General features: G+C 40.5%; 1 protein-coding gene across 5 annotated transcripts in view; it reads right to left on the reverse strand.

Annotated features, from left to right (window-relative positions):
- FARP1 (FERM, ARH/RhoGEF and pleckstrin domain protein 1) overlaps nucleotides 1-12,990 on the reverse strand; it is a 281,479-nt gene that overhangs the window by 248,804 nt on the left and 19,685 nt on the right. The window lies entirely within an intron of this gene.

The following is a 12,990-nucleotide window of genomic DNA, read 5'->3' on the forward strand; positions in this document are numbered from 1 at the left end:
GATAGAAGAAGCAGACTACTTGATTACTTCCCTAAGTCTTATATTGGTTTCCGAGCACATGGAAACTTAAACAGAATAGCAAGCCACCTCCGAATAAAGTTCTAGAACAAAATAGCACCTGAAGCAACCATAGGTAGCTTAACATATTAACTCCAATGCTTAAATTATTTACTTTCTTTCCTTGCCCTATTGTGCCCTTTTTAAAAACCCAGAAAGAGTTCTTTCTTGTATTCCTAATTATTTTACATTTTACTGTTATCTATGATCTTGAGGTTATCTTTGCCCGTTGTATCTACATGATAACAATAGTACTATGTCAGAACTTGCTGTGACACATCTCTTCCTAACTCTGCATTCAACTATGTCACGTTGGTAGCCTGAAATTGGCCATGATGGGAATATTTACACCATGGAAATTGGCAAACACTGTGAGCCAGAGTTTTGTTTTTGTTTTTCAAAAGAGCTGGTTGTTAAAACTGGTTCTTCCCCATTCAAAGTATCTCATCAATAAAATTAGGTATTTAAGTCATAAGTTTAAAGGTAACCAACTATTAGTATTAGCCAAAAACATGAGAGAGAATTGACTTCAATCCACAAAAGAAGAGTAGGCAGGGTGCTTGAAATAATCTATTAAAAAGGGAGTCTCTCACAAATTCTTATTGTGTATTATTACTGAGATACCCTAAAGGACGTAGAGTCTGCTGCTCCTACACATAGTCACCACAGGCAAAACCAGTACAGATTTTAGCAATCTGGGAAAAATCATTTTGGTATTTTTCCTCCAAATATTTTTTAATGCATAGTATTAGCTTTTTAAAAAGCAAAAATAGGATCATGATACACATACAGCTTTATAAAGTGCTTTGAAATTTCAATATAGCATGAACAATTTTCCAAGTATCAAATTATCTCCTACGCCCTTATTATAGCACATAACTTTAAAATGACATATTAAAATATGTGCTGGATGTTTGAATCGGTCATTGCTTTCCCTTTCCAAATATTTTAAAAGTTAAAATCTGACCAAATAGCCAGGAAGGTGGAGCTAAAGGAGAAACCATGGGGATGCCATTTTTAATGTCTAAGACATGCCCCTGGACACACCTAAGGAAAGTGAAGGCAAAAAAAGGGCAGGACAAGGGGAAGAACCACCACGTCCACCATACACACACAAAACCTTGGCTCCAAGGGCCTGGGCCTTAAGAGAATTTGCTGTGAGACACACACGCCTCCTAAAAATCAAAAACCGAAGGAAGATTACTCTCACGGTAGAAGAAATAATAGAATTATTTTTAAAATAGTGGAGGCAGCAAATGTGAGTGCAGGTTGGGCATCCCTAATCTGAAAATCTGTAATCTGAAATGCTCCAGCATCTGAAATGTTTTGAGTGTCAACATGATGCTCAAAGGAAATGTTCATTGGAGCATTTCAGATTTTGAATTTTCAGATTAGGAATGCTCAACCAGTGTGTATTCTACAAGTATTCCATAATCTAAAAAAACCCGAAATCCAAAACACTTCTGGTCCCCAGCATTTTGGATAAGGGCTCTTCAACCTGTCCATGTCTCACAGTCCTCCCCACTCTCAGCATATCCTACAGCAGTTTTTGTGGCAAATAGCTCAGCCTCATTCAAAGATGAGTAATCATAGAGTAGAAACACAAGCAAAGGCAGATAAAAATATACTCTGTAAAAATAATCAACAGGAGCTGCTACATAATGAAAATGCAGGGCCTGTTGTTCGAAAATTATTAAGAATTTCAAGACAGTGATGGCAAAGCATTAACCCAAGTGTGGAGCCCTATGTGGACACACAGGCTGCACGCCCACAAAGCTGGCCCTGAAAATCAACAAAGGTAACAGACTAAGAGTTCAGAAAAAATAGTTCTCCGTTGTGTCAAAAATATTAAAGATAAGATGGTCTCTCTCTGAAAAAGGAGGATCAGAGACTAAACACAAAGTTCCAGAGAACTGATTATCACACATCTAAGAGATTTAAAATGGACAAATAGAGTTGAAGCAAGAAATGAGCTAGGAAAAAAAAAAAAAAAATGCCAGAATGGAAGCCACACAACTACAGTAAAACAAAGCATAGGCACCTGTAAACACAGAGAGACACAGAAAGCACAATTGAGGAAAAAATCACACAAAATTAAATGGAAAGGAACAAAAACAGATGATTCTAAGAACAGAGATTATACTGGAGAGACAAAGGAGAGCACAGCAACTATAGTTCTTGAAAAGTGAATATTATTCAAAATAAATGCACAAATAGTAAATGATCTTAAAAACTTTTTGATACAAAAACAGACTTGAATCTACAGATACTATGATACAGGAAGTCCCAGGAAAGTAACATAAAACAGTCAATGCCCAGCCATGCTGCAAAGCTCTGAACTTCAAAATGAACGAAAGAATCCTACAGGCACGTCCAATGGAAAAAGCTAGTCATGTGCAAGAGGGAAAAATAGCAACCTGGCCTCAGCTTTCTCCTCCAGAAATACCCAACACTAAGAAAGAATAGAAGCAATGTCTGAAATTCTGCAGACAAGAAGGTATGACCCATACCCTGGTACTTGACCAAATTGTCCTTCAAATATAAAGGCAAGAAACAGCGATGCTCAAGCAGTTAAGAACTCAAGAAACATTGTACCCACCAGGACTTCTTTAAATAAAACAATTTGACAATGAAATTCAGTCAACCAAGAATGAATCAAAATAAAACTCAGAAATGGCAAAACCACAGTAAAAAAGACTGGTGACAAGGACTGAATCCATCCCCAAAAGGACTAAGTAAAAGAGATATGGGGAATTGTGGTATTAGAACAGAATAGAAAAGGTACAATCCTTTACATTGTAAAATTCATAATTAACCGATAACATTTTAAAGCCGAGGGAAGAGGGGCAGGATAAGGTCAGTGCTAATTTTTTCAAGCTTTCAAAGGAGGGAATCAGGTTGCCTCAATACAAAACATGTCTTATCAGAAATTATCCCAATCTCTTAATATTTACCATTTTTTTCTCATAAATATAGTTTCTAAAAGGTACCGCTAATCTCTCTTGGTGAGAAGTCAGCAATTCTTTCAGTCTTGCTTCAGTTTCCTTTTCTCTGCTTTCATTAAAATCAACTTTATTTTATACCTTTCAGTAAAAATACATGTATGGTCAGATGCCACCATCTTTCTGACTTTGCCTGTGACAACTTCTAGGTGGAGGTTCACAAAATGTCTACATTATTTTTAGATGGTGAGAGTTAAGTTGAGTTTTTTTAAAATTTCTTCTTTGTTCTTTTTTGTATTATTTGACTTTTTCCTTTTCTTATAATACAAATATATCATCTCCTCAAAAAAAAAAAAAAGCCACTTTTTAACAGCAAAGAAAATCTTATCATGACTTCCTAAGAAACTGATTTTATTAGTTTTGCTTTTCTCCATTCCTGCCAGCCAGGCAAAAATTCTAAACTTAAGTCTATTCACTTACTGCGACTCCTATTATCCTCTACTTTATAGAAACTAAAGTCCAGAGCAGTTAAGACCATCCAGGATGTGACCCTCAGACAGCCCAGCTTCATAGCTTGTGGCTGACAGAATTACTGAAGTTAATTTGGTTCACCCAATTTTTTTTCACTTTACAGGCACATCCGTGCCTGTACTGGCAGAGGAAGTGTGATCTGCAATGCAATGGCTACTCACTCATCCATGTCTGGTGGATACAGAAACTAGGACAAGTCTTCCAGAAAACAAGATGGAACGACATATTCAAGAGTCTTAAACATGCTTATACACTTTAACACAGTAATTCTAGGAATGGAATGTGACCTAAGAAAACAATTATAAAGACAGGAAAAGGTATATAAATAAAGATATTAAGTGGAGGATTATTTATACAATCAAGAAATTAGAAACACGTCATCTAACCACAGAGGAATCACATGATGGATCACTATGCAGGCATTAAAACACACGTCAAGAGGAGATACTAAGGCGATGAGGAATTGCCAGTGCGAGGGCCCCAACAGCTGTCAGTCCACACAACAGACTACACTCAGGCAACTCATCTCTACCCCTTCCCCAAGCCCTGCTAAAATGATCATCATTAAATTTAAAAGGAAGCATCCCACAAAAGAAATCGGAAGAAACAGCAGAAAACAAGGACATCAATAACATTTTAGAGGAAAGAAAGTGAACTGAAGAAAGTTAACTGACTTAGAAGAAAGTTTGAATTGCAGGCATCAGATACCACTGGAAACAGAAGGCTAAATATCTGGAAAATCTCCCACTTCATGCGGCCAGGCACCTTCCCTTTCCCTAGCCTGGCAGACGCAGGACTCCTCTCTGGTGTGGTGACTAAATCAGAGAGGACCTATGCTCAAAGGGACCGGGAACAACCAAAGGTGGAATAAGACACTGTGCTGAAAATGGGGGATCAAGTCAAAGTTTACCCCCCACATTGTGAGGCCTCCCCTTTCCAGCCCACTTCTGCAGTTTCTACTGTAGAATTCTGGCAGCAAGGCTCACACCCCACAGCAGATCACTAGAGAAGTCTTCTCTGTGGAAACCTGAGAACCCAACAGAAAAGACCTTAGTCACCAACACCTGCAGGCCCAAGTAAAAAGATGGGTTCCACCCGAATCGCACAGGTGGAGGCCACCAGTGTAAAGCCCAACAATACTGGTAAACTCCTATCAGCTTTTGTTTAAGGATCTCACTCTTAAACATGGACAGCCAGAGAAAACCAGATATTTTTGGAAAGCTTCCAACAGGAAAGGTGGGAATAAATCAAAGTTGAAGGAAAGAAAAACCTAGAATTACGATCCGAAGAGAGAACTGACAAATGACTGATTGCTCTTTATACTGCAAGCTTATTCATCTTGTTTGCTCTAACTGGGGATGCTCTGGCGTTCAGAAGCAGAAACCCACACAACACCCTCATCCCACAGTGGCAGTGTTTGGGGGGCACTGCCAGGGAGTTAAATCTCATTCTCCATCACAGTAAGTCAAGAGATAAAGCCTAACTTCGAAAAAGAAATCACATCTACCACTTTAGGGCACACATCTACTGAAGGATTAAAAATTGAAATCAATCTAAATTACATAAACAAGTTACTTCAAAACTTGGGGCTGGCCATTTAGCTCAGTTGGTTAGAATATGGTGTTGATAACACCAAGGTCAAGAGTTTAGATCCACTGGCCAGCCACCAAAAAAAGGAAAAATCAAAATTTGACAATAAACAGAAGGAAAAACCTTTAAATATTTGAAAATGATTATCTTAGGTATGAGGAACTGGTGAGTGGAGGGGCAGGGCAGGAAACAGCTGATTTTTCATTATAAGTGTTTGAAAATTTTAAAAATATGTACATGTGTTACTCTTATTAAAAACTTAAAGCAGGCTACAAAATTATATGTGCAGTGTGATATGATAGTCTTATAATAAAGATCAGATGGAAAGGATACTAGAAAGAATACACACCAAACGGTTCACAGTGGCTATCTTTGAGGGACTGCATTACAGATCTTACTTTTTGTTTTTTTCTTTTCATTTTCTGCACTGAGTATTACTCAATATGTATTACTTTAAAATATACATTTAAATACACTCTTTAAAAAATGTATGTGTGTTAGGATACCACCCTCAGTACACTATTGCAGTGGAAGGATTCCAGTAGAAGCTGTCAGGAATCTGTTGGAAAATGCATGTGAGATAGGGGGGCTGAGCAGCAAATAAAGATCACTCTCCCAAGGAAGCCATCTGAGAGTCAGGAATAGGTCAACAGAGGGAAAGGTTTGGGAAAGAACTGTGTTAGTTTGCTTTTGCTTTTTAAGATGGGAAAGACGTCGTCTGTTTAAAGAAGCCAGGTGAGGAAAAGATAGATCCAGCTATCCCACTTCTGGTATATATCCCAAAGAACTGAAAGCTGGGTTTCAAAGAGAGATTTGCACACCCACGTTCATTGTGGCATTACTCATTCACAATAGTCAAGAGGTGGAGGTGACCCAAGTGGCCACTGATGGATGAATGGATAAACAAATTGTGGAGCATACACAATGAAATGCTATTCAGCCTTAAAAGGGAAGAAAACGCTCTCACTTGCTACAACTTGGATGAATCTTGAGACATTATGTTAAGTGGAAGAATCCAATCACAGAGAGACAAATACTGTATGATTCCATTTACACAAGGTAGCTAAAGTTGTCAAAATCACGGTCACAGAAAGCAGAATGGTGGTTGCCTGGTGGCTTCAGGTAGGGAGAAAGGAGAAGTTGCTGCTGACGGGGAGAGCTTCAATCTTGTAAGACAAAAACGTTCTGGAAATCTGTTCTACAACAATGCGAACTGTACACTTAAAAATGGTTAAGAAGGCAAATGTAATGTAGGTTTTTGGGTTGTTTTTTTTTTTTAACCACAATTAAAAACTTTTAAAAAAAAAAGCCAAAATGAAAAAAGAGGTATCAGAGGAAGGAATGACTGATGGAACCAAGACTGGCAGGAAGAAGAGAAGACGCAGCTCAGGAGTTAGCGTGAGAGCAGTAAAGGACATCTGGGGAGAAGAGAGGAGGGCGTGTTGACACAGAACACCCAGAAGTGAAGTTTCGGTTTGGTTGGGTTAGGCTGATGTTAATTAACATGGTTGGTTAGTGAGAAGTCAATCAAACCCAGCTACCCAGCCGTCTGCCACCGAAGCACCTTCAGCAAAACCTTCCACCCGACTTTGACCTTGAACCAGTCTCACCCTCCCCGTGGCCCAGGTTTCGGTCAGAGGCAGGGTGGCAGTCGAGGGCACAGACCCAGAGTCAGACGGCGTTCACGTCATGGCTCCACCAGCCACCAGCTGTGTGACTTTGGGCATGTTACTTTACCTCTCTGTGCCTCAGTTTCCTCATACGTAATAGTATCTATCTCTCGTTGTTTAGAGGAGAAAAATTAACATACAGAAAGTGCTTACAACAGTGCCTGACACAGTGTGTGCTATAAAAGTGCTGGTTATCACCATCTGAGGAGGGAAAAGGGCAAGTTGACAGAGGACGAGGCAGACAGTTCAAGTGCCCCATAAACGTGAGCCGTTTATTCTGGCGTGTCACACAGAGCTTGCTCTAAGAACCGTCTTTGCCAAAGCTAATACAACACTGTCGGGACCGCTCCCCAAATCCCTCAGTTTCTGTCACTGCTGTCAAAGGGCTATTTTACTCACTTCGAGTCTTCCAAAAACATTTGCAATCTGCACAAAAGAAGAAATATGAAACTTTCAGGCACTCATACGCGGAAATTCTAAGCTGCCGCCCCGGGGGTGTCCTCACTGCACCCACTAGCGTTTCTGCACAAGGCTCCCGGAGGACTGCAGAACCCCTGACCCTGCTAGACTTGGCTCCATCCCTGAACATGGTCCACTCATGCTCCAAGTCATCAACCTCTGAAAACACGCCAAATCCCACTAATGTGTAGACAGACAGATACAGATCTATGTAATATTCCATTTTGAAGTAACAGAATGAGGCTCCTTATTTATCATTTGCAAAATTAAGCTGACAGGCAATCACTGCTAAGCGTTGCTAAATATGGTAATCTGGTTTACCAATGTACGGTTCGTAAACAAAAGCTGTTCACATTTTGGCCAATTTCCTTCCAGTCTTTTCTCTGAGTATTTTTAACATATGAAATAAACATTGTGGAGCTGGAAGGAAAGAAAGCCAGGACGCCAGGGAATGCACACATGCACTGAGAGTTGAGTCCTTCCCATCACCACACTCCAAGGCCACAAAGCTGTAATGGATCCTCAGTCATTTGCTTAAATACCTGTGAACAGGGATGAGACAGTCCCCTGTCAGCAGGACCATGTTACATAGCAAACTGGTGGGGAAGTGAACACAGCAGTGTGGGGACAGTGGCCTTCAGTTAGGACTGTGGTTACCAGCCCTTTATCCTGTGTGGATGTGGTCCCCATCACCAGTGTCCCCCCACATCACACCCTCACCCAGAACCCTGGTGTCTAAAGTGCTCATCTGTCAGGCTGCGGTTAAGCAGCAACTAGCTTCATCTCCTTTCTATTCATGAAAGGCACAAGAAATGGGCAATAAGTCCTTCTGATCCGCTTGAGGCTGCGTGGTATCACGCCAAGGTGAGAAAAACCAGGGCAAACCATACCATGCTTTGATGCTTCCAGTAATTTGCAGGGATTTTCTGAGGCAGCCCCACCCCCACCCCCACAACTGCAGGACTCTGGTGAGGCTTCCGAAATCATAAAAATACTCCATAGGCCTGTATTCCACGGTCACAAAATCCTTAGGAGTCCAAAGGCTTCAGGTTGAGAGGCAAAAACCTAGAGTAAATGAAAATCAAAACCTGAAGAAATTTTACCCAGATTGATTCATATCCTGAAATACACAAAATTCCTTCTAAGGAATTTTCATAAGTACCACCTGAAACATAAGCAAACTGAGGAACAATCTGCCATGGACTTGTTATGTATAACAACCGCCCATAAAAATTCCTCTCCTGCTTTGCAAGGACAGAACTCTCCAGAACAAATGACCTAATTAAACCTGAGATTTCCTGGCGGAAAGCTATGCAGAATGCTGAAATGTGATGAAATGACGCTGAATTTGAAAGGGGCTGTGCGCCAAACTGATTTAGTAAATTAGGTTTGCTTTTTTTGACATGTATATCCAACACTAGAGTTAAAAAACCTGAGAATACCAGACATCCATAAGTACTTTTATTGATGAAGCAACCAGAATGCATATTTTCCCACTTTTCTACAGCACATTTTCCAAAATGTGATTATGCGGCACTATGAATGCATCTTTTTGGCACAATTGGTTAGTCTGCCTTTGCTGTTGGGTTGCTGCCAGTGCAGTACAATAGCATGGATCTGTTCTCTTTCATTCCAGCTTTGAGAAATGTGCTAAATTATCCCGTACTCTCCCTGGACTCTAGACCCCCACCTCAACTGATCTGCACAGATGTTCGAGGAGCAAGAATTTTTTTTTTTCTTTAAATGAATGTCGAGGGCCTGGCAAAATGCTGTACAAAGAAATGCAACAGTCAGCACTCTGTTGAAAAGCTGGTTATTAGCTCACTTCTTTCTCCCTCCAGCTTCTCCTCTTCCAAAAAATAAACATGGAAACGATCACACTTGCCAAAGGTCTAAAAAAAACCAGGGAGCAGGCAGGTTAAGGACTAACAGGTCTTCTCTTCTCTTTGTTGCTCTACGTTGAACGTCCACCACTCGGGCGCTGTTAGTTTTGCAGGTGGGTGTCCTACGGGTGCTTTGCTGGAGGCAGCTCTGTGGTGCTCATTCTTTTGGCTACAACCCCTGGGGAGGTGAGGTCATGGGGAAATTCCAAGGGGGTCACAGAGACCAGAAACCTAGCCAGTCACATACTGCTCAGTGGCACTCTGAGAACAGCCCCATCCCTAGTGCCAACCCCATGATACCCTATTTTCAGAGCCTCCTTTATCCTGCCAGTTTCTTTCCTTCCAACCACTTTGTGCCCACGCTACCAAGACCTCCCTAAGAAAGAGAAATTAATTCAATAGCCACACCCTGGTGTCTGCAGGATTCCTACGCAGAAATGTTCTCACTCACAGCTAATCAGAACTAGAACTCTCATACTCCCCCCCTTCCCCCCAACAAACAGCAGAGAGCCAAAAAAGTGTGGCAGGATTGCCAGAGCCCTGGGTCATCAGTGACATCTCTTTGTTCCATCCAGATGAGATTTGCTACACTGATGCGAGGCTGGCAAACACCCACAGGGAGAGTGAAAACATCTGTACTCAAGACTTTTCTTAAAAACAAAAAACAAAAAAACAAAAAACCTCGGGCTAAATTTGATTTTCTGTGCAGCAGGAAAAATGAGATAGAAAAATGTGAACAGGTACGTGTGCAGATACATGCAGGGGCACCAATATGTTTGAATGGCAAACCTAAAAATGTCATTCACGTTGACACACTATTTCAGAGACTGCCTCACTGGGCTGGGGTGGGGTTTAAGCAAATCATAAATTCTCAAACTAATCCATAAGCACCTGACAGAATCTGTACCTTTAGAAAATAAAAATTTTGCATATTTTTTTAAACGATTTAGGTTTGATATTATGACTGCTTTTACAGTAAATTTTTTATCATCTTATGTTATACCTTGGTAAAATAAAATACACTTCCAGTTGAATGTGATAGATTAATCACATGCCTGTATCACCTCTCTTGCCCAAATCCTACTAAAATGACAGTAAACATATTTTTTAAAGAATACACACACATGCGCGTGCGCGCGCACACACACGCGGCAGCAGAGATAAGAGCAGACAAGACATTCAACTGACCCTTGGCTGATGGAAAGCAGAGAGAAGGAACTGCTGACGTGTATCATAGTGAGGCTCAGGGGGGTTCCAGTAAAGAGGCCAGTTCACTCCCAGAGCCCAAGAGGCTCCTTCTGAAGGGAGAGGGGGGATGGGCAACTGGAACTCAGGGTGCAAGTCGGTATACAAAGAGGCTGGACCTTCGCACCCCAGGACCCTGTCCCAACCCCCAACAAAGAGGTTATCATCCAAAGAAATTGAACCAGAGGGGTCGCAAATTCAAATACACTGGGCACAACAGAGAGTGTGTGATTGTGGGCTGAAAATGAGGCAAAATGAGATGGGAATTAAGGAAAAGTTTACTTAACTACACCAGGGGACCCAGTCCCCTTCCTCCATCCTGTTTCCAGAATACTCCTAGCTTCCCCAGGCTTATCCCTGCAGGGCTGGTGGAATAATTCTCAGGAGGATCTCAATGAACACACGTACCGACATTTGAGGGTTTCCTATAACAAAAGGCCAGTTGCTGCTTCATCACTTGAAAGAAAAATCAACAACCCACGAGTCCCATCCACATGCCTTACTCTTAATTCTTGCTCTTAATATAACAGCCGAGGAACAGTAAATATTTAAGGAAAGCCTGCAAAATGAAAGTCAGAACCAAAACAAAGAGGAGGAAAAAAGCCTTCTAAAAACATGCGACATGCTAGGGAACAGAAGAAAATTTGTTTAAGTCTAGAATATCCCCAGAGAGAATAAGAATATCTCTTCCAAAATGTAGGAAGAGATGCTATGAGAAAAAGACCAAAAGCTCTTAGAAGTTAACAATATGGATCACCGAAATTTTTATTTCTACAGTTAGTTGAAATGTTCATTTGAGGAAATCTCATAGAAAGGAGAACAAAACGTAAATAAATGTAAATTTTAAAAGGTAGAAAAGTAGAGACTCATCAAAAAGGCCTAATACTCAAATAATAGGAATTACAGAAAGAGAGAATTGAAAGCAATTATTTTTCAAAAATTCAAGAAATGTCTCAGATTGACAGACAAAGGGCTCCAGACTAAAAGGAGGAAGCAGGAGCCCAGCATAAATAATTTTAAAAGGTTCCACACTAAAATACATGGAAGAAGTTGTAAAACTTCAAAATATGAGAATTAAATGAAGATTCTAGAATGTCCCAAAGAGAAAAAAAATTACACACAAAGTATATTAGAAGACAATGGAGCAATGTCTTCAAAATTTCAAGGATAATACTTCATTTTTTAATTTCATATGTAGTAAGATCATCGAGGAAATTTAAACATATGTTAAAGATATTTTTACACATAAAAATTCAAAAGAAATGGAGGTCCCTTGTACTTTTCTGAGAAAGCTACTAGAGTATGTGTTCTATCAAAACCACAGAGTAAATCATGAAATTAGATGATATAGGATCCAGAAAAGAGGGGGTCCAAGAAAAGAGAAAAGTCAAGTCCCTGAATGACGGTTGTGCACTGAGCCTGAAGTACAACTCATTTAGACAGGAGTGGGAGGATGGGGTGCTGCAGAAGAGGGGGTGCACTAAGAAAAAAGACGATGGGAGAACTGAATGGTTACAGGATGTGGTTTAGAGTTTGGAAAAAATTAGTTGAAAGAAAATTGACAGGTCTGTTGAAGTTATTTGGAAAAAAATAGCAATGGGTGTATAGAAAAAAACCAATTTTTTAAAAAATCACATTATCTCCAGGAAAAACAAAGTTTTTGAAGAAAACATAATCATACGGCAGTATCTGGCTCAGCACTAAACACTTCCACACAGTACAGACATACACACAACTACTGAGTTAACCAAAGACTGTCCTTTGTACACATTGGGTGAGTGAGGTATAAGTTCAGAGCTGATCCTCTCTGTCCAGGGCAGGGAGTACAGGGGACCTGGACGTTTTAACCACTGCTTAAACGGGCTTTCAACTCACCATCCTGTTTTCTGATCTTTAACTCAGCCCACAGGGTCTCAAAGCATTCACCACCCCACACAGTGAGGGAGGGGCTCCACCAAAGTGAGGGAGAAAACCGAAAGAGCCTCTAGGGAACAGATTTCAGGAATGGGAAGCAAAGGAGAGCCCCAGTAAAGTCAGGCCGATCCCTAGTGCTGACCAGCCCAGAGATCCTACATCAGGTGACACAGGCAAAAGGGATCCCCTGCGTTACAGCGGGGAGATCCCAGGATGCTGTCCAGCAGCAGCTCAGAAGACTTCCAGACAGGCTCCTCAAGGCCAAAGCAGAATATCTGATGATCTGATGAATCTGAATATACTGAAAGAAGATTTAGACAACAGGTGAGAGTTTTGAAACAAATTAGATAAGTACATGGAAAATGAAGCAACGAAAAAGCAAAATAACTATTAACTCCAAGGAAAGAAAATTGATCAACAAAGGAAAATTAGTCTCCGTATATACATGGAGCCACATGGCACAGCTGTCAATCATCATAGCAGGATCTATTACAATGGCACGACTCCAAATACTAAACCACTGGCACGTGTTTTATTCATGTATAGCTGTACATCATGGCTACTAATAATTATTTTTTTTAAAAGTTAGATCCCAATGTTACTCCTTGAACATAAATTTTAAAAAGTAAACTATGAAATCCTAAAAGAAAATGAGATTTTTAAAAAATGCTCTCAAGCTGTGGAAGAGCTCTCTAAATC

The sequence above is a fragment of the Cynocephalus volans genome, chromosome 7 (genome assembly GCF_027409185.1).
Source record: "Cynocephalus volans isolate mCynVol1 chromosome 7, mCynVol1.pri, whole genome shotgun sequence".
Classification (NCBI taxonomy): domain Eukaryota; kingdom Metazoa; phylum Chordata; class Mammalia; order Dermoptera; family Cynocephalidae; genus Cynocephalus; species Cynocephalus volans.